Source organism: Protopterus annectens, chromosome 1.part1 (genome assembly GCF_019279795.1).
Source record: "Protopterus annectens isolate FY-2018-M chromosome 1.part1, PAN1.0, whole genome shotgun sequence".
In the NCBI taxonomy this organism is placed as follows: Eukaryota; Metazoa; Chordata; order Ceratodontiformes; family Protopteridae; genus Protopterus; species Protopterus annectens.
In genome coordinates, this window is record NC_056726.1 from 1,836,513,935 (window position 1) to 1,836,535,544 (window position 21,610).

Consider the following 21,610-nt stretch of genomic DNA (forward strand, 5'->3'; position numbering starts at 1 on the left):
AGATAGGTAATATGCCATATGAGTCACCCTGTGTAACTGTTTGACAGCAGCAGGTACCATCACACCACATGTGTCACAATGGTCAGGGTAGCAGAACAGTATGCTGCTGTAGTCCCAGGGGCAATAGCATATTGTATAGTATTGTATTGTAATGTATTGTATTGTGTTGTATTGTATTGGTATGTAGAGGTGCCTCCTTAGTGGAGTGGAACCACTGCTGCTGTGCGCCAGTGTACAGGTACATATCCTGTAGTCAGGCTAGTGTTGCATAGCACTTCTATATGTGTGTTTAGCTCCTCTTGGAGTTCATGTAGCATGCAACCGGGGATACCATCAGGTCCCATTCATGTTGTGTATTCTGCTTTCCTGAGGCGGCTCTCACCTGGACATCTGTGATGACAGGGAGGTTACAGTCAGCTGGGATAACTATGTCTTATTTTGTGGGAGAGGGAGGGGTGAAACCTGCACTGAACCTGTCTGCCACAATGTTGCCAATATCTGTGGGTTCAGTGAATTATTTGTTGTTGTGTACTAACTATGAGCATAGTGGAGGGTTTCTGACCAGGTTGCTAACATAACTGAAGAAGGCCTTGTGGTTATCTATAGTGTCCCTGTTGATTTCCGTCTCAAAGTTGCCCATGGATGTTTGTATGAGGGAAAATAGATCCTTACTAGTGCTGCTCAGACATGCCTTCCCTTTATGGAATTATGCTCTGTCTTGCAGTAGCTTCCATCTTTTGTAATACAATCTGTCTATGGCTGGGGTCCACCAGACAGGATGCTGTCCCTTTGTGGAGAGTGTCTTGGTCTTATATGGGATTACATGATCCATGCATTCTCGGAGATGTCCGTAGAAATCATTTGTGAAGGGTCAGCATTGTGGGTTGTGTCTTCCACTGGCCCAGTGGGCTGAAAGGATACCATGTCACTGTTACAAAGTGTAAAGTTTGCATTTGCAATGTTATTCACTATAGTCGTTTGTGCTGGTGGTGGAGGTGGGATATGTATATCCAGGGCAATTAGTTTGTGGTCAGCTCACAGTAGTTGATGATGTAGCCCATACAGTACCTAGATACAAACCCCCAGAGTGAGGAGGTGCTCTGGACCTGAATCAGTGTTCTGACTGCTGGGGATTGGTAGTATGTCGTATGGAGTGTGCCAGGTACTGTTGCACAGTTGCTGGCTGAGCACTGATACCTGGCCATTTACATGTGTATCCACCAATACACAGACAGATGCTATATATGTGAAATATGTTGTATCATAACAGTCGAGTAGCATGTGTAGTATGCATGCCAAATTCTGCTGACATATATTGCTGATATCATGTTATTTCCTTTTTCAGGAACATGGCTCACCAGAATCAGCTTACTCCGCAACTGAGGATGAGGAGATACACCAGAGCCTGGTGCAGGATTATGCAATACTCTTTTCCCACACCAGCCAGAATCAGCAGGAGAGGGCTGCACTGTGGCAAGACCTGGTCCGTCGGGTAAATGACATAGGCACGCATAATAGGACATATGAGCAGTTACGACATCACTGCAGTGATTTAATCAGAAATGTCCGTCAGCGTGCGTCGGATATCCACAGGCAACAGGTCGCCACAGGTGGTGGGGTGGCTACTCACCAAACTGGAGGGACTACTCATGAGTGTAGTGGCTCCAGTCCGCCTCTTTCAACAACAGCAGCAGACATGCATTATGATGGAGGCTGGAGCCACGCAGCAGCAAGACTATGAGCGTGCAGGTAATATGCCATATGTATAGTTGACTGTTGTGTACACTGGTAGTTAATGCATGTGTGAGGTGTGTCCTTGGTTTGTAGCTGTCATCATAGTATTTAATGTGCAAGTGTGATACCCTCAATATCAGCAGCTGACCTGTGAAAGGCGACTGTTGTATTACTGACCTGTATCATACTCAGTAACAATGGCACAGTTGTGCCCACTGACATTAGTTTCCTCACTTCTGCAGGTCCCTCTGGTGTAACAGCAATGCAGCCTATCCGTGCTGATGAGTGTGTATTAACAATACCTTTAATAGTCTTGATAGTAATAGTAATATTAGGCTCACTGAGTAGTGCACTGTGTATGCATGCAGGTGTGTCTGTGTCTGTGTGTTGATATCTCACATACTGAGTAGTGTACAACTGTGTGCAACTGTGTGCATGTGTACGTGTGCATGTGTGCACGTGTGCATGTGTGCATGTGTGCACCTGTGCATGTGTGCATGTGTGCATGTGTGCACCTGTGCATGTGTGCATGTGTGCACCTGTGCATGTGTGCATGTGTGCATGTGTGCACGTGTGCATGTGGCATGTGTGCATGTGTGCACCTGTGCATGTGTGCATGTGTGCATGTGTGGACCTGTGCATGTGTGGATGTGTGCATCACTGGTAATATTGTGTAGACATTGTAAACTGTGTTTCCTGTTTCCCTCCCACAGGTTCTGGTGCTGCTCTGGTGTCATGCAGCAGGGAACCTGAATCAGGTGCCATGGGTACTGATAATGATGACACCTGTGTAATGGCACGGGATTTAGTATGCCAGGGTCCGTCATTGGTCAGCCGATTGACAGTACACAGCTGCCAACCCCACCAATGTGCACAGTTATCCTGCCAATACACCCTTTGTCACCAATGTCCCTAGGTGATGGACAGCATACAGTGGGCATTGACCAGGGTAATGTGGTATCTGTGGCACATGTTTCCCCACACATCAGCCATGGGCATGGCCCTGAGATGGTACCACACAGACAGATGTCCAGGGGTTCTCGTGGGAGCATCCATGGGTGTACTGCCCCTGTCAGACGTGCCCACAGAGGTCTTACAACCTCAGCTATGTTTCAGGCTGTCATGCAGGCACAGTCACATATGGAACGGTACACCAGACAGGGTCTGAGGGAGCTGACAGCATGTCACACAGCCATGACTGACAGTATGCATGACATTGCGGCTGCCATCCGTAATTTCACCGATGTCATAGACAGACGTTGTGGGGACATATTAGACCGGTTCCACAACTACATGTCCATGAGCCAAGGTGATGGCGGATGGTTGAGGCATTGACGTGGGTGTATGCCAGCAACAGCAGCAGCTGGCAGTCGTCGTGGATGACAACAGGGGCCGGCTTCCCCATAGTCAGCAGCAGCCCCAGCAATGCTGGGTCTGTGCTGTCATCAGACCGCCCCAGGAGACCATGTGCACGTGGCTCTGGCCAGGCCCGACAGGGATCTGTGTCCAGTCAACGAACACCTGCTTCTGATGACAGTACCCAGTCTGGGTTGGTACCAGATATGGCCGTAGCACCCCTGCAAGGCACAGGTACCGTGTCCGTGGCCAGAGACACTGATCTATATGACCTGGCAGGTACAGTCTGTGGCTGTCCACAAACACCAGTGTATGGCAGCCATGAGGTGGAACTATGTGCATCCATACACACATGTGAATTGACAACACCTAGGGCTACCACATACACGCACACACTCCATCAACATTGCTCAACCTTGTACTGCTGTCCCTCACCAACACACATACACATACATGTCAATTGGTGGTATCGGTGGCTGACTCAGGCATACCAAGTTCACACCCTGTGCATATGATGAAACTGTGCCACCTCCTGCAATCTGTAACATCAGTGCAGGTACAGGTTAACATGTTGCTGATGCACAGGGTGACTACCTAGACGTGTAGTAATAGTATCATGTTGTTAACAGTACTGTGTGCTGATATAATTGTGGGTATATCACATCATGCCTGATGCAGTAAGGGTATGATTGTCATGTACTGTTGTCTACACCCATGGTAAGTACCATAGTGTATCATCTGCACATGTTGGCATACTTGTGGTAAGGATGTCAACAGAAGGCTACATACATAGGTAGCACAGGGGATAAGGTAATGAAAGTATTAATACGCAATGATGGACATGTAAACTGCAAGTGGCATGTTGCCCACACTGGACTCTGCAATGTGGATGTTTGAGGATGTTGATATGTGTGCAGTACTACATGACTGGTACAGGACACATAGGAGCACCCTAGCACTGCAGGCTCACATCTCATACCATGCTAGACAGCCCCAACACACAAAACTAACTGTCACAGGAGGGAGAGTCCCCATACATGTCAGGGATACTGTGGTGGCAGGCCAGGTAGCATACATCCTACTAAGTATGGAACCACTGAGTGAAGTCTCAGTGTCTGTTATTTGACATGTGTATTACTGCAGGTATGAGCACATGGGTTTCCATGCAGTTATTGTACATCCTGACGGTACATGGTCCGTACACTTGTGTGTGCTGAGACTGGACCCTAGCCATCTGACCTGTGTATTTCCATGTACATGTGCATAGTGCCTGCATATTTGCAGTGTTACCTACTGGAAGTGGTGCAGCTTGTTTGTTGTACAATGGACTACATGCAGCCCTGCTTACTGTAGCTTTGTTTGCATGCATGTTTGCTTGCAGTTACCCTGGAATACTGATCCCACCTACAATGCAGAGTTACAGAGCTTCTGTGGACTCCTAGTGACATCTGCATAGCTTACTATATGTATGTCCATGTCTCACTTGACAGAACATCACTGTTTGTCCTGTTCACATGTACGTTGCCTGTGACACATTGCATATGACTTACCTGGCATTTGTCCATGTGAGCAGTCATATATGCCACTGCTAACTAATCACAGGCACTACACCCTCACATACTCACCCTCTGTTGAACCACCTGCTTCACTAGAGATGACTTGCACCTGTCACCCCTGGGCATTCGGATATTGGCAAAGGCTCTTGCTACCCCCATAGTGCCTTTGTTAGGCAAGGCTCAAAAGACAAACCCACCTCCATAGGTATCACAAGGGATAAGAAACTAAGAGTAATGCTACTCCATGCCAGAAGTCTAAACCTCAAGATGCAAGCACTCGAAACTCTCCTTAGCATGGAGAACATCGATATCTGTGCAGTAACAGATACCTGGTTCAGGGCTACTGAGAGCACCCCAGCACTACCAGGTTATACCTCATACCATGCTTTTCAGGCCCAAAACTTGGACCGAACCACAAAAGGAGGGGGAGTATCGATATTCATCAAAGATACCCACACCTCCAGGATGGTGGCAAAGCACCAAGCATCACAGACTATCCATGTGCAACTAACAGTGGGTAAAACTGCCTTCCAGGTTATAGACTGCTACAGACCACCCTCCCAAACCCAAGAACTGCACTCGGCCTTCCTGAGAACAGTGGAAAATATGAAGGTCTCTCCAAACACTATTATATTGGGCGACTTCAACTACACAAACATAGACTGGGAGCATGACTCTAGCTCCAACACCATAGCCCAAAGATTCCTAGAATTTATGAACTCAAATGCTATGGAACAGCTTGTTACCACTCCCACAAGAGGGGAAAACATACTGGACCTGATCATCACCAACATGGGGACTCTATGCTCCAGACCAGAAGTGTATCCCTCACTGGTAAGATCAGACCATAAACTAATCTCACTGGATATTCACATCCCGACCCCACCCCCTGCCCAGAAAACCACAGTGAACAACTTCTCTAAAGCAAATTCACACTCCTCAAAACCGAGGTGGAAACCTTCAAAACCCTCGGGCCTGTGGAAAATACAGCCCAGACCGCAGATTCCTCTATAAATGCATTCTATGGACACCTTCAGGAATGCATGGATCATACAATCCCAAATAAAACCAAGACCCAATCCTCCAAAGGAAGGTAACCTGTCTGGTGGACCCCAGCCATAAACAAACTATACAATAGAAGGAGGAAGCTACTAAATGATACAGCAAAATCCCAAAAAGGGAAGGCATCACTGATCAGTATTAGCAAAAACTACGGGCACACATAAAATTGTCTAAGGCCAGCTTCGAGAGAAAATTGCACAGGACACTAAGGATAATCACAAGGCTTTCTTTAGTTATGTTAGGAACCTGGGTGGTAATTCCCAGATATGCTCAGAGGTAGTCCAAAATGTCAAAAGAAACACCGAACCCACAGACATTGCCAACATCCTAGCTGACAGGTTCAGTGCAAACATCTCCCCCCCTCCACACCAAAAAGGCAAATATTTATCCCACCACAGTGCTGCCCCCCTGACATCTCAGATGCTCAGGTAAGAGCCACCCCCTCCAAAGCAGAAAACACAGCATCAATGGGAACAGACAGTGTCCCAGGCTGTGTCCTACATGAACTCCAAGAAGAGCTACACCCAAACATAAAACTACTGTTCAATCCCAGCCTTACTACAGGATATGTGGCCAATGAGTGGCGTACAGCAACAGTGGTCCCTCTCCATAAAGGTGGTGCCTCAACAGATCCTGGACACTATTGCCCCATAAGCCTGACTAGCTTGGTCTGCAAAGCTATGGAAAGGAACATCATGGACCCCATAAATAAAGATATTGGGGACCTACAGACACTGGATCATACCCATTTTGGCTTTGTTAAGGGTAGATCCTGCCTCTTAAACCTGGTTGATTTCTTTGAAACAGTCACCAAGGCCATTGACAAGGGGAAGGTGGTCCACACAGCCTACCTGGACCTCGCAAAAGCCTTCGATACAATACCCCACTCGGGCATTCTAGAGAAGCTCACCAGCTTAAATATAAACCCCTATGTCACTAGATGGATTGCACACTGGCTCAAGGACAGAACCCACATTGTTAGAATTGCTGGAGCCATGTCAGACTCCAAACCAGTTACAAGTGGTGTCCCACAAGGCTCAGTCCTGGGACCTCTCTTGTTTGGTATATATTTCTCGGAGGTACAGGCCAACACGGAAGGACTGTGGCTGACCAAATTCGCAGATGACTGAAAACTGGCCACCATAATCGACTCTCCAGCCGACACAAGCATCCTCCAAAAGGGCCTCATAGAATCAGACAACTTGTGCCAGAGCCATGGCCTCAAGCTGAATGCCAACAAGTGTATAGTCATCCCCTTTGGCAAAAACAAAGTGCAGACAAAGTACCACATAGGTGGTAATCCATTAAGTACAGAAGAAGTAATTAGGGACCTGGGGACCCAAGTTGATAGCAATCTCTCATTTGACAACCACGTGGCCAAAGTGGTTAGAAAAACATTTTATATAGCCCACCTCATCATGAAGGGATTCACATCTAGATCAGGGGAGGACATGGTGCCTCTTTACTCATCCCTCATCAGGCCCATAATTGAGTACAATGCCCCTGTTGGGATGTACCTTACCAGACACCTGCAGCAAGTGGAAAGACCCCAAAAGTACCTCACCAAGAGGATCAAAGGTCTCAAACAGATGCCATATGCTGACCGGTTAAAGAAACTCCAGCTCTACTCAGTGGCATACCACCTGTTCAGAGGCGATTTGTGCCTGACGTATAAAGCCATGTCCAATCTGGAATTAATGGGCATGCTGCACCTCAGAATATCCAAATCCCATCGAGCTATGTGCTCAAGAGACTTGAACATCAGCACTGAAATAAATAGGACATGCTGGAGGGACAGATTCATAACCCAGAGGCTCCCTTCACTCTGGAATAAAATCCCAGTCCAGGTTAGGCAGAGTCCCTCATTGACTCTCTTCAAGAGGAATCTTGATGAGTGGATGGGACATCATAGGTTTACCCCGGGTATCACTGCTGTGTCACTGTTAGACAGAGGCACAGTATACTAACCTCGAAAAAGGGCATAGCAAGATAAATTTACAATGGGTGGCGAAAGCCAAACACATTCTGGCTAGGTTTATAAATGTCCTAGGGCAGATAGCCTAGTATGAACCTATGAACCTATGAACCTATGTACCTTGTTCCCCATTGGCCCTATGTGCTGTTAATCACCATGGCAATCACAATACTATGGTAGCATGTGCAAAGGTCACTTGTCAGTCACCTCTATGGTACAGTTGTGGAATATGTGGGTCATGTGGCAATGTCACAGCTGCCACATGTACACAGTCAACCCTCTCCCCTACATATGGATGTACAACACATGTATGAGATGCAACCACATAGTCAAACTGGGGACTAAGCACTCTGAACCCAGTACTGGCATAACCTGTCAGGTGGCATGAAATACTACAGTGACTACAATACCAGTCTGATGTAGACCTACACTGACAGCAATACAAACACGTGAACACACTGGGCCATTCATGGAGCCTAAGAATAGCATCTTGCCTGAGCGACAGACACCTCTGCAGCTGGCACACAGGCATACGTTATGCCAGAACACAGCACGCATAACACATAGCACACAAATCCTGTGTGCCAAACAGTCACAGCCTGTACGGCTAGACAACACACCTGCTACAGTTGTGTTAGGTACCTTTATTGTCCGGTACAGTGAGGTCATGCTCACCAGGCTGGACAAGGTGAAGGTCACAGTGATATGCCCGTGGGGCACTATGGTCCACCACATAACACAAGCATACAGGTCAGTCAGAGGCATGGACACATATGACTCAGTCATTGTCCATGCCACTATGGCTGACTTGTGATGTACCTCCCTGGTCTACATGATAGGAAACATGGAAGGGCTCTCTGAGCATGTGGCACAGGCTGGTATGACCCTGACCTTGGTTGGCATCATACCCTCACCAGGAATGCTGGCGTATTACTGAATGTTGATGAATTACTGTAGCTACAACACCCTAGCTGAAAGGTTCCTAGCATGTAGTCACTGCATTGCTATGGAACAACTTGTTACCACTCCCACAACAGGTGAAAACATGCAGCACCTGTTCATCAACAACATGTAGACTATATGCCCCAGACCAGATGTGTATCCCTCGCTGCTAGGATGATACCATCTACATCTCACACTGTATATACACATACCACATGCAGCACCGCACAGAAGATGACAGTCATAATGCTATCCAGTGCAAATACCATGTATTCACATGTGGCAGGCATCAGACATGGTAACTATTGAAGGTCACAGGTACATATGTGTATTTGGCACACACATACATCATCTGTGTCCATTGCCATTACTGGTTTAATCGATGTTATGCATTATTGTGAACAACAACCCACACACATGGGCATTCTGTGTGACAAAAACACATGTGGCATGTGTGGAATTCAAAGCCATAACTAACTTTGCTATGACAGTAGTGAGAGACGCAGTAGCAGAGCGTGCTATTTGCATTACTGGGAGATTTGCCCTCTTCCGCTGTACTTGTAGGGTGCTGACATCATCTCTGTGTAGAGATTGGAATATGCAGCGGCTGGTGTGTTGTACTGGTTGGCAAAAGGGTCAGTTCTCTCATACATGTAATTGCACACACACTACTTCCACCACCCCCACTTGCAAGATTCAAACCCCTACCTAACTATGTTATGACACTCAAGACGGACACATTAGCAGAACACGCTATACGCATTACTGGGAGGTCTCCCTTCTCCTGCTGTACTTATAGGGTGCAGACATCATCAGTGTTTAGAAAGGGGAATGTGCATCCTGTAGTGTGTTCTCCTAGTTGCCAAAAGGGATATTTTTTTTCATACAGCCTTGCACACACACGAACCCCCCTCCACACTCACTGGACATTTGCAGGATTCAAACCCCTACCTAATTATGTTATGATACTTGAGACAGACGCATTAGCAGAGAGCGTTATTCGCATTACTGGGAGGTTTTTCTTCTCCTGCTGTACTTATAGGGTGCTGACATCATCAGTGTCTAGAAAGGGGAATGTGCATCCTGTAGTGTGTTCTCCTAGCTGCCAAAAGGGACATTTTTTCATACAGACTTACACACACACTAACCCCTCTACACACACACTGGGCATTTACAGGATTCAAACCCCTACCTAACTATGTTATGACACTTGAGACGGATGCATTAGCAAAGCGCGCTATTCGCATTACTGGGAGGTTTTCCTTCTCCTGCTGTACTTATAGGGTGCTGACATCATCAGTGTTTAGAAAGGGGAATGTGCATCCTGTAGTGTTTTCTCCTAGTTGCCAAAAGGGACATTTCTTTCATACAGACTTGCACACACACTAACCCCCCTCCACACACACTGGGCATGTGCAGGATTCAAACCCCTACCTAACTATGCTATGACACTCGAAACAGATGCTTTAGCAGAGTGCGCTATCCACATTACTGGGAGGTTTCCCTTCTCCTGCTGTACTTATAGGGTGCTGACATCATCAGTGTTTAGAAAGGGGAATGTGCATCCTGTAGTGTGTTCTCCTAGTTGCCAAAAGGGACATTTCTTTCATACAGAATTGCATACACACCAACCCCGCTCACCCAGTGAGCATTTACAGGATTCAAACCCCTACCTAACGATATTATGACACTCAAGGGAGACGCATTAGCAGAGTGCACTATCCAAATTACTGGGCATCTGTTCTGCACCTGCAGTATTTATAGGGTGCTGACATCATTATTTCTACAGAGGTATGTACATCTAGTACTACCTGTCAGGTGGGGGATAGCATATATATGCATTTGCAACCACCTACTTCAGGGTCAGATATGCACATCGCACTGGCAGGTTATGTTCTATACCATGCTTCATGACCACAGGACCTGTGACACACAGCACAACCAGTCCAGACCACCCCTCCCACATCCAGGACACACACTTTGCTTCCCTGGGAACAGTGCCAAGATATGCAGGTGTTCACATACACCATTCCAGTTGTTAACGTCAGGTACAGGCATATTGTGTGTGGGAACTACTCAGGCCTCTACAACATTATCCTACAGCCACTACAGTTTGTGAGTCCATGTGCTATGGCAGAACCACTCACCACAGCCACAAGAGGGAATACATATTGCACCTGACCATCTGCAACATGGGTACTCACTGTTCTACACCAGAGGTAGACCACCATTGTTGATATCTGACCATACCCACCTTTCCCTGGACATCCATATCACATCCCCACCCCCAGGCAAGGTTGTCACTGCAAACAAACTGTATTTTATCAAAAGCAGACTTTACACTTGTGAAGACTGGAGTGGAAGACTTCAAAGGACCCATGCTGGGGGAGTATACAGGCCACTCTGCATAATCCTTGACAATTGCATTCTATGAGCATGTGGAAGGTTTGCATTGACCATGCTATCCCAAATATACCCATGACTGCTCCACAACAGGACACCTGTCAGGTGTACACCAGCCATATATGAGCTGTCCAACAGACAGAGTGAGCTAATACATTGCAGAGCAGTCGCCCACAGAGGGAGGACATCTCTGAACAGTACTGGCATGACACTTCAATCCCTCATAATCATCACAACACAGTGTTGACAGTGACATTGTCCAGACAATGCAGATAAGGCTCCCCTCAGTCTGTTATTGATGCCCACTTACTGTTAGAGGTCCTCAGCAACCCTCTTCCAGCACACACCAACAACATGGATGTGGCTTAGCAAATTCAAACCCTGGGATCTCCACTGTGTCCCTGCTTGACAGAGGCACAGCACACTAGCCTCACATGGTGCCTTATGTGACCTACTTTACAGTGGCACAGTAGCCTACTGTACTGCCGAGCCAGACGCCAAGCACACTCTGGCTAAGCTGTCATTCCCTAGGGCAAACAGCCTAGTGTTGACCTCTACACCCATATGTTTAATTGTCAGATGCACATTATTTGTTGTTGATAGACTGTTTGCAGGTCTTTATTGCCATAGCATTCCCTGTTTGTATGAACAACTTGTGTATCTGTGGAAGATGTTTGCATATGGGAGGGATCCACTATATCACGTATGTCTCTGTAGTCATTTAACTGTATGCACTGGGCAGATTGCTGTAATGTGATTGGTTCCTGGAATAACACGTACAAATACCAGATATGTGTGGCCAACTGCTAAACTGTGCTAAAGTGTGCGAGCATGCCTAGTGTGAGCTTTCCATATGTTGAACTCTGCAGCCCACCACATTTGTGGATGAGTGTGAACTTCAACAATATCTCCCGTTTATGGTTGTGTGTTGTGTGTCATGTTGTGTAGTTACTGTCCAACTGCTTTGTGTGTGAACACAACAGGGATTATACTGTGCCTGCAGGGTTTGCATGGGATACTTTGCATACAGTTGTCAACATCCTTTCATACTGACCTAACACTGTAGTACCGTATAGTGTACTGGTTCAGTACTTTCACTGTGGTGGACAGCATCCTGGGCTTTAGTCCTATCACTGCTTTACATTTCCATAGTGAGCACAACAGCCTGGTTAGGGGCCAGTTGTCCACATCTGACCATGTTGCATTATGTTCAGATATGAACTACTTAAACCAGGCTTGTCCAACATTGGTAGTGTATTCCACAACATAGGTGTACATTGGCAAACACTAGCGATGTGCCCTAGGCCATTTCTAATGCTAGTTGGAGAGTGTGTTTGTCCTTCAACACACATTGTAAGTGGAGTTTGCCATGACATATGTCATGGTTAGTATACTGTGCCTCCATCTACCTGTGACATAACAGTGATACCCAGGGTAAACCTACCATCTCCCATCCACTCATCAAGATTCCTCTTGAGGAGAATCGATGAGTGACTCTATGGATAACCTGTACTGGGAGTTTACTCATGAGTGGGGGTGGCTTCTGTGTTATGGATCATGCAGTACAGCTTGTCCTACGTATGTCAGTGCTGGGGCTCAGGTCTCTCATGTGCATAGCTCACTGCCATTCAGATTGTACAAGGTGCAGCATGTTCATTGATTCCAGCTTGGACATGGCTTTATACATCAGGCACAGCTTGCCTCTGGGTGGGCAGTATGGCAGTGTGTGGAGCTGCAGTTTGTTTAATCAGGCAACACATGGCATCTGTTCAAGCTCTTTGATACTTCTGGTGAGGTACTTTTGGGGACTTTACAGTTGATGGAGGTGTCTGCTGAGGTACATCCCACAGGGGCTATTGTAGTCAATTGTAACACTGATGAAGGATGACTGCAGAGCCACAATAACCTCCCCTTATCTAGATCTGACAACCTTCATGATTAGGTGGGTATATGGTATGTTTCTGTAAACACTACAGCCACATGTTTGTCCAATGCAGGATATCTATCACCTTGTGTCCCCAGGTCTCTCATTACATGTTAAGTACATAATGGGTTAACACCTATGTGCTAATTGGTGGGCACTTACTGTATATCCACAGGGTTGACTATACACTTTTCTGCAATTAGCTTGCTGACATGGCTATGGCACCAGTTGTCTGTTTCTATGTGGCCCTTTTGTGGGATGCTTGTGTCAGCTGGAGGGTCAGATATGGTGGGCAGTTTGTAGTCCTCTGCAAACATGTTCAGACACAGTCCTTCCATGTTGGCCTGTACCTATGGGACATATATACCAAATGAGGGAGGTCCCAGGACCAAGCCTTGTGGGATGCCAGTTATATCTGGTTTGTAGTCTGACATGGATGCAGCATGTCTGACCATGTCAGTTCTGTCCTTGGTCTGGTTTGCAACCCCTCTTCTGATATAGGGGTTTATATTTAAGCTGGTGAGCATATCTATAATGAACACATAGGGTATTGTATGGAAGCCTTTGCAAGGTCCAGCTACGCTGTGTGGACCACATTGCCCTCATCAATGACCTTAATGACTGTTTCAAATGAGTCAAACATGTTTAGGGGCAGGATCTGCTCTTAAGAAAGCCACATTGGGTAGGGTCCGGTGTCAGTAGGTCCCCAATATCTTTATGTCTGCGGTACATGCTGATCCTTTCCATAGCTGTGCAGACCAAGCTTCTCAGGATTCTGGGGTGGTAGTTTGCAGTATCCATTCAGGCAACACCTTTGTTGAGAAGGACCACTGTTGTTGTACACTGCTCTTTGGGTACATATCCTGTGGTAAGGCTGACATTGAGCAGTAGTGTGATTTGGCATTCCATTCTTCTTGGAGTCCATGTTTTACTCAGCCCAGGACACCATCTCATACCATTGCTGCTGTGTGTTTTGCTTTGTAGATGCTGGCGGTTACCTCAGCATCTGCAATGTCAGGGGGCCAGCAGTCTGCTGGTATAGATATTTTGCATTCTGGGGGGGGTTTGCACTGCACCTGTCAGGTTGTATGTTGGCAATATGTGTGTGTGTCTGGTATGTTGTTTGTAATATTTGTGTGATTCAGAGCATATCTGTGAATTCCCAACATGGTTCCTACCATCAGTTGAGGAAGCCTTGGGATTATCCTTAGTGTCCTGTACAATTTGTATCTTCATAGGTTCATAGGTTCATACTAGGCTATTCACCCTAGGGCATTTGTAAGCCTAGCCAGAGTGTGTGTGGCTTTCGCCACCCCTTGCTATGTGAATATTATGGCCATTTATGATTTACTTTACTGTTCCTCTGTCTGGACGTGACACAGTGAAGACCCCCAGTGTACATCTACGATCATCCATCCACTTGGCAAGATTCCTGTTGAAGAGTGTCAGTGAGAGCTCTGCCTAACATGGAGTGGGATTCTGTTCCAGGGTGTGGGGAGCCTCTGGGTTATGTATCTGTCCCTCCAGCACATCCTATTTCATTATGTGTTGAGGTTGACATCTCTCACTCTCACAGCTCCGATGGCTTTGAGTTTTCTGGGGTGGAGCATGTCCATTACTCCTGTGTTGGACATGGCCTTGTACAACAGACATACAATGCCTCTGTGTAGGCAGTATGTGACTGCATTCAGCTGGGGTGTCTACAGCCAGGCAGCATATGACATATATTTGAGACCCTTTATCCTCTTGGTGAGGTACCTTTGAGGTCTTTCTAACTGCTGCAGGTGTCAGGTAAGGTACATCCCAAATGAGGCATTGTACTAGATTATGGGTCTGATAAGAGAACAGTATAGGGGCACAATGACCTCTGTTGACGTAGATGTGAATCCTTTCATGATACAGTGTCCAATATAGACAGTCTTCCTAGCCACATTGGCAATGTGAGTGTCACATAACAGGTTACTGTCCACTTGTGTCCCTAGGTCCCTGATTACTCCTTCCATACATAATGGTTTACCACCTATGTGGTAATTTGTGAGTACCTTGTTTGGTATTTGGTGGGACATTCATACTGTCCAGTGTCTTCAGGATGGCTGGGTGAGTTCCTGTGTGTGAGAGTGTGGTCTGTAGCATGCTACAGACTGTACAGCAGTCTTGCCTATGGTTAGTTGCACATGGGTGGACTCCAATGCTTTGTGCATTGTCAGTTACCTGGACATATGGGTGTCTGTGCTGAATATGGATACTCACCCTCCTTTTATGTTTTGGTCCAGGTTTTGGGGCCATAACGCATGATATGTGGTATAACCTGGTAATGCTGGTGTGCTGTCAGGAGGCTTGCAGCAGGTTTCTGTCACTGCACAGACATCGATGTTCTCCATACTGGGGAGGGCCTCAGGAGCATGCATATTGAGGTTTACACGTCTGGCATTGGTCAGCATTACCCTTATGTTTCTTTCCACTTATGTTTTCTAGGGTGGTGGGTTAGTCTTTTCAGCCTTGCCTATGAAAGGCTCTATGGAGGTGGCAAAAGTCTTATCCAATATCCAGACGCCCAGGGGTAACAGGTGCATGCCATCCCTGGAACAGCAGCATGGCTTGTCAAGCATGACATCCCAAGCAGACAGACATTGGATTCCCTTGGAATGACACCAGTAATTGTGCCACTTGTTAAAGCTGATCATTCTGTGTTTGTACTGTGGCATCATTCTTGGTGAGGGTAGGATGCTGCAAACGGTCAGTGTCATACCGGCCTGGACTACATAATCGGAGAGCTCATCTATGTCTCTTTTCATGTAGTCTGGGGAGGTACATCTCGGGTCATTCACACCAGCATGGACTATGACTGCATCATATTTCTACTTGCTTTGGGGTGACCTGCATACTTGTGTTATGTGGCATATTGTAGCAGCCTACAGGCAGCTTACTGTACCCTTTCCCTTGTTCAGTCTGGTGAGCGGGACAGCAGCATGTCTCACTATGGAGTCACCTATTACAACTGTATCAGGCATGTTGTTTCTCCTTCTGGCCTGTGACTGTTTGGCACACCAGCTTTGTGTACTATGTGTTGCATGTGCTATGTTTGGAGGTTGTTTGATTGGGTATCTGCTTTGGAGGCCTCTGTTGGTGTGGTGTGTTTGTAATTCGGGCCTCCAGGAATGTTTTTCTGTGTTTATGTCTTTGGTTTGCAGTTGTGATAGGTCTATGTGGGACTGGGTTTGTGGTGTGTGTGGTTACCTTCTCCTCCTGACTAGTTTTGGAAGTACTGAGTTGAGGGAGCTCAGCCTCCAGTTTGGATAAATGGTTGCATCTCTCACATATATTTGTATTTCTTGGGGGGAGTTGGGGTTGTCTGTGTACTTGGGGCAGGTGTAGCATTGCCTCATGATTCACAGATTCAACTTGTAGCTGGCCTTAGTGGATTGTATGTGTGGACATATTTTATTGCCATACTACTGATCAGTGATTACTTCCCTTTTTATGTTTGCTCTATCATGTAGTAGCTTCCTCATTCTCTTGCATGGTTTGGTAATGGCTGGAGTCCACCATGCCAGATGCCTGCGTGTATGGCTTTGTGTCTTGTTTTAATTTAGGATTGCATAATCCAAGCATTCCTGGCAGTGTTCATGGAATGCCTGTATAACAGGTTCTGAGGTGTGGCCCATATTTTGCACCTGCACAGGGCCTTTAATGGATTCCACATCAGTTTGGAAGTGTGCAACTTTTGCTTTACACATGTTTTTGACTGTGGTTTTCTGGCCAGGGACTGTGGTCAGGATGTGTATATCAAGTGTGATTACTCTATGGTCTGGTCTTACCAGTGAGGGATGCACTTCTCATCTTGCCATCCAGTACCCATGTTGCTGATTATCACATCCAGTATGCTTACCCCTCTTGTGGGAGTGGTACGTTGTTTCTGGGCATTCTGGTTTATGGATTCTAGGAACTTTTTGTCCTACAGTGTTGGAGCTAGTATAATGCTCCCAGTCTATGTCTGGGTATTTTCAGTCACCCAATATAATGTGGTTTGGAGGACTTGATATATTCATGTATTCCAACATAGGCCAGGTGCAGTTCCTGGTGTTGGGACAGTAGTCTGTAGCAGGCTATAAACTGGGAGGCAGTTTTAGCCACTGTTACTTGACCATGGCTAGTCCATGCTGCTTCTTGTTGTGGTACCAACATGGGAGTGTGGTTATCCTTGACAATTATTGCTAGTCACCCTCCTTTTGTAGCTTGTTCTATGTTTTGAGGCTGTACAGCACAGTATGAGGTGTAACCTGGTAGTGTTAGGGTGCTGTTGTGAGCCTTGACCCAGTTTTCTGTTACAGCACAGATATCAACATTCTCCATACTGGGTGAGTTTAGACTGCATGCATCTTGCTGTTTAGACTTCTGGCATTGGGTAGCATTACATCTAGGTTCTTATCCCTTGTGATACCTATGGAGGTGGGTTTGTGTTTTGAGCCTTACCTATTCAGGGCACGCTGTGGGTAACAACAGCCTTTGCCAGTATCCATAGGTGCACGCCAGTCCTAGCAGGTGGAGCATCATGTCATGCTCAGCATGTCATCCCAGGCTGGCACACATTGGATCCCCTTTGACTAACTGCAATACTTCAGCCAATTATTGCAATTGATCATCTCATTGTCATATTGTGGCATCATGCTTGGTGAGGGTAGGATGTTAGTCAGGGTCCTCAAGTGTGCATATACTACATGGTGTTACATTGCTTAACACATGGCATTCATGCTTCAGGTGGTGCTGCAGGGCTGCCTCTGTCGGATGCACATACTACACTCCCTGTACATGTTTGAGAACAGGTTATGTCATTTTAGGCATCCCTGTTATTATATGAGTGAGTCAGAGAGTGGTATCATTCCCAGAGTTCCTACTGAGCCAGTGTATGTGCTATGCGTTGCCTCTTTGCCAAGGCCAGGGCATACTGGGAAAACCTCCTTCTGCCTACTGGGGCAGGCTCAAGTTGTTCCTCCTCCGAGTCACGCTCTGCCTGTGATGGCCTTGGCAATGGTGAGGGGCTGTTTGGCCCGGCCCTATGCTGGTCCTGCTGCAGCTGTTTTCGCAAGATCATATTATGTAGCATAGCACATACCATGACAATTTGGGTACATGTAGTTGGTGAGTACTGCAAGGCTCCACCAGATGTGTCCAGACACCGGAACTGTGACTTGAGCAGCCCAAACACATGCTCTATTACATTACGTGTTTGTGCGTGTGCCTCATTATGGCGCTCCTGTTCAGGTGTGTGTGCGTTTCTGATGGGTGTCATCAGCCACGGCTCCAGTGCATAACCTGCATCCCCCGCTAGGTGTCCATGTGGGATGTCCCCATTGGCAAATGTCTGGTACAGCTGTGTCAAATGCCAGATATGGGAATCATGGTAGCTCCCAGGGCAACCAGCACACACATTCATTATTATGCCCTGGGCATCACACATGACCTGGCAGTTGATGGAGGGGAAGCCCTTGCAGTTAATGTAGGCCCTACCCCACTCACCGTCTGGTGCTTTGATGCATATGTGCGTGGAGTCTATTGCACCCACTACCTCAGGGTATTCCACTATTTGCTGGAAGAGACGCATATTGCTGGCCAATACCTCACGGGCATTGGGGAAATATACATGATCACTGACATGTGCTGACATGGCATCCAGGAACTGGTGCAGTACCCTGGAGGCTGATGCCTGTGATATCCCCATCATATCACCAGTTGGTCTCTGGAAGGTACCTGTTGCTAGTATTCTTAGGCCAACACATACCTTGGTTTCCACTGGGATGGGTTCCCCTCTGTTGGTTCTGTGTGTGAGGTGTGGCCTGCACAGCTCGACAATTTGCTGCAGGAGGTCTCTGTCCACTCTATGGTGCTCTACTATCTCCAGCTCATGTAACCCGTGGTAGGTGACCCTGGGCCTGTACACTCTTCTCTGTCTCCTCACTGTGGGTAGTCTGGCACCATCTGCATTGTCACCACCCTCAGCAAGTCGCCTATGTCTCCTTATGACAGCTATGGCAGCCCCTAGCATTTCTGCTCCGAGTTCAGCTTTTTCAGTTTTCACTTCTAATAGCTTACTCCTGTCTTGCAGTGTCTCTTGAGAGAAACATCTTGCACTGCTGTTTGCAGAGTTTTAAGTGCTTGGCTGAGCTACTATTCTGCCTGTGCAATTGCCTGCTTCTAATTGTTTTCACCTGCTAGCTCCAGCAGTATTCCCTGCTAGCTTCCTACTAATTCTGTTGCTTCCTTTTTCCTTTCTGTTTCCTCAGGGGGGAGCAACGCGCATACCAGCAGAAACACGCTCACAGTGGCTTACACGCGCGCACACATGCTTACACGGTTCAGAATCTGCTTATTTGAGTTAAAACACACGCACACCAGCACAAACGGTCTTAGAAGTCTGCCAACACGCTCCCACATGCTCAGTCTGCCTTACACTCTCGCACACTGCCCTACTCGCGCCTCATGGCGCGCACACATGCGCATGCACGCCCAGCAAGAAACTTTGGTGTAAGCAACAGTGTACACCTTCCATTTCTTGACTTTCCCATGCTTATCTTGTGGCACTCCTCTTTCCATGATATGTGTCTGACATCTGTCATGTAACACTGACCTCCAATGAACTGCATTTCTTTCTACCATTCCCCCCTGTGATGTCACCTATCTCCTACTCTATTCCTCCCCCTTATGTATCTCTTACACTACTCAGAATGTGCTCATTTGCTATGTGACAGTGGAATTCAGTATCCTAACACTCATTTACATCAGATTGCCTACTAATACTTAGTTACATCTCTTAGACTCAGCTTCTCCCCTTAGCAACCACTAAACGGTGGCCACGTTGTTTTTGGTCTGCTGGTCTCTGTATTGTAAATCCATGTATTGCATAAAACCCACATTTGTGGGTTTATAACCTTCATTTTTATGTTTTATACAGCGCAACCCGTTTGCACGGGGCTGCGCTGCGTTTAAACATTTATTTTTCATATTTGCATTGGGGTACCTTGCCAATGGCCACATATTTGGCCATTGGCATGCTGCCTGACACATATGCACCCTTTATTTGGAGCTGACATGGCTCCATTGTGATTTTTGCAGAAACGTACTCAGTTGTCAACTGAGTACATTTCTGCAGCTAAAACGGCTCTTACACGGGCTGCTTTGGGCTTCGTGGATCGCTAATCTACCTCATTTGCATGCCTTTCAGCTGCAAGTGAGGTGATTAGCATATCCACGCCTACTTCGTGTAAGAGACATTTTAGCTGGTCTCTTACACGGACTTTAGGGCTGTTCATGGATCGTGAAGGCTGCATGGAGTCTTACACTACTCTTACTCTCCGTGCAAGCCTTCGAGAATCCTGCCCATTATCAAAGAGGTTATCCAAAAACATTAGTCACAGATATTAGAACTAAAGGTACAACTCAGAAAAGTACAAGAAACAGAAAAGAAGGTAGAGTAAATAAAAATAAAAACAAAGTAAGAATGCCAATTGTGAATTGTTTGGACTCAGGGACAATAAAAGAAATTATAACAAATAATTGGAAATTGTTTGGGGGACAAACTGAGTTACTAGAAATTATAGGGCATAAACCTCCCTTTACCCAAAAAAGAGGGAAAAGTTTTAAAAACGTCTTTCAAAGTAAGTTGTCTATACCAAAAATCAGGTCAGACAGAAATGGAATGGTTAAGTGTTACAAATGTAACACGTGTAACTATTTGTTCATGGAAAAAAAACAGAATACACTTTGAATAATGTTTAACTGTCAATGTTTTTTTTCATGCAAATCTAAGCATGTAATTTATGTCACTTTTTGCTTATAATGCAAATCTTTTTATGTAAGAAGAACTACAGGAGAATTGTACAAAAGGAGTCTACTTTATTCCTACGAAAGCCGAATTGGTCGAATACAATTTGCGTGACACATAAGGAGCAAAATGCGAGTACGTCGAACACACTAAACTGCGAAAGTGGAAATATCAAATTTGCATAGTTGGCCTGTCTGCGGAATAGCTCCATAAGGTAAGTGTGCAAAAATTACAGACCTTAGGGTTAGGGTGCGGGTTAAGGTAAGTGCATAGATAGGTAATGTATGTAAGGTTTAGTTTAGGGTTTTGTTAAGTGTATGTGTGTGGAATATTTAGTTTGTTTGGATATAGCTCAGTAGGGTAAGTGTATGGTAGTTACAGACCTTAGGGTTAGGGAGGGGTTAAGGATAGTCCATAGATAGTTTTTTATATTGAGTTTAGTGTAGGGTTAGAAGTAGGGTTTTGGTGCTTTACTTTAGGGTTAGAAGTAGGGTTTTGGTTAGTGTGTGTACGTGTTGTTTTTTACTGTGTTTTGGTAGGTAGTATGTTGCTGGTGGTGGGGTTGGCCAACTATGAGAGATCGAGATTTCGAATTTCGTGGTTTAGTGCATTCGATGTATTCATGATTCATTCGTTATGGTTCTGGCCAATTGTATTTGACCGATTCGACTTTCATGGGAATAAAGTAGATCCGTACAAAAGAATATACGAACATAAATACGCAGTTTCTATTGGGATGAAGGGAAAGCCCTGGGGAAGCATTATAAACATGGTTCATGTAAAGTTAACTTTAAATTCCTTGTAGTGGACAGTCTAAAAATGTAGAAAATTCATTTAAT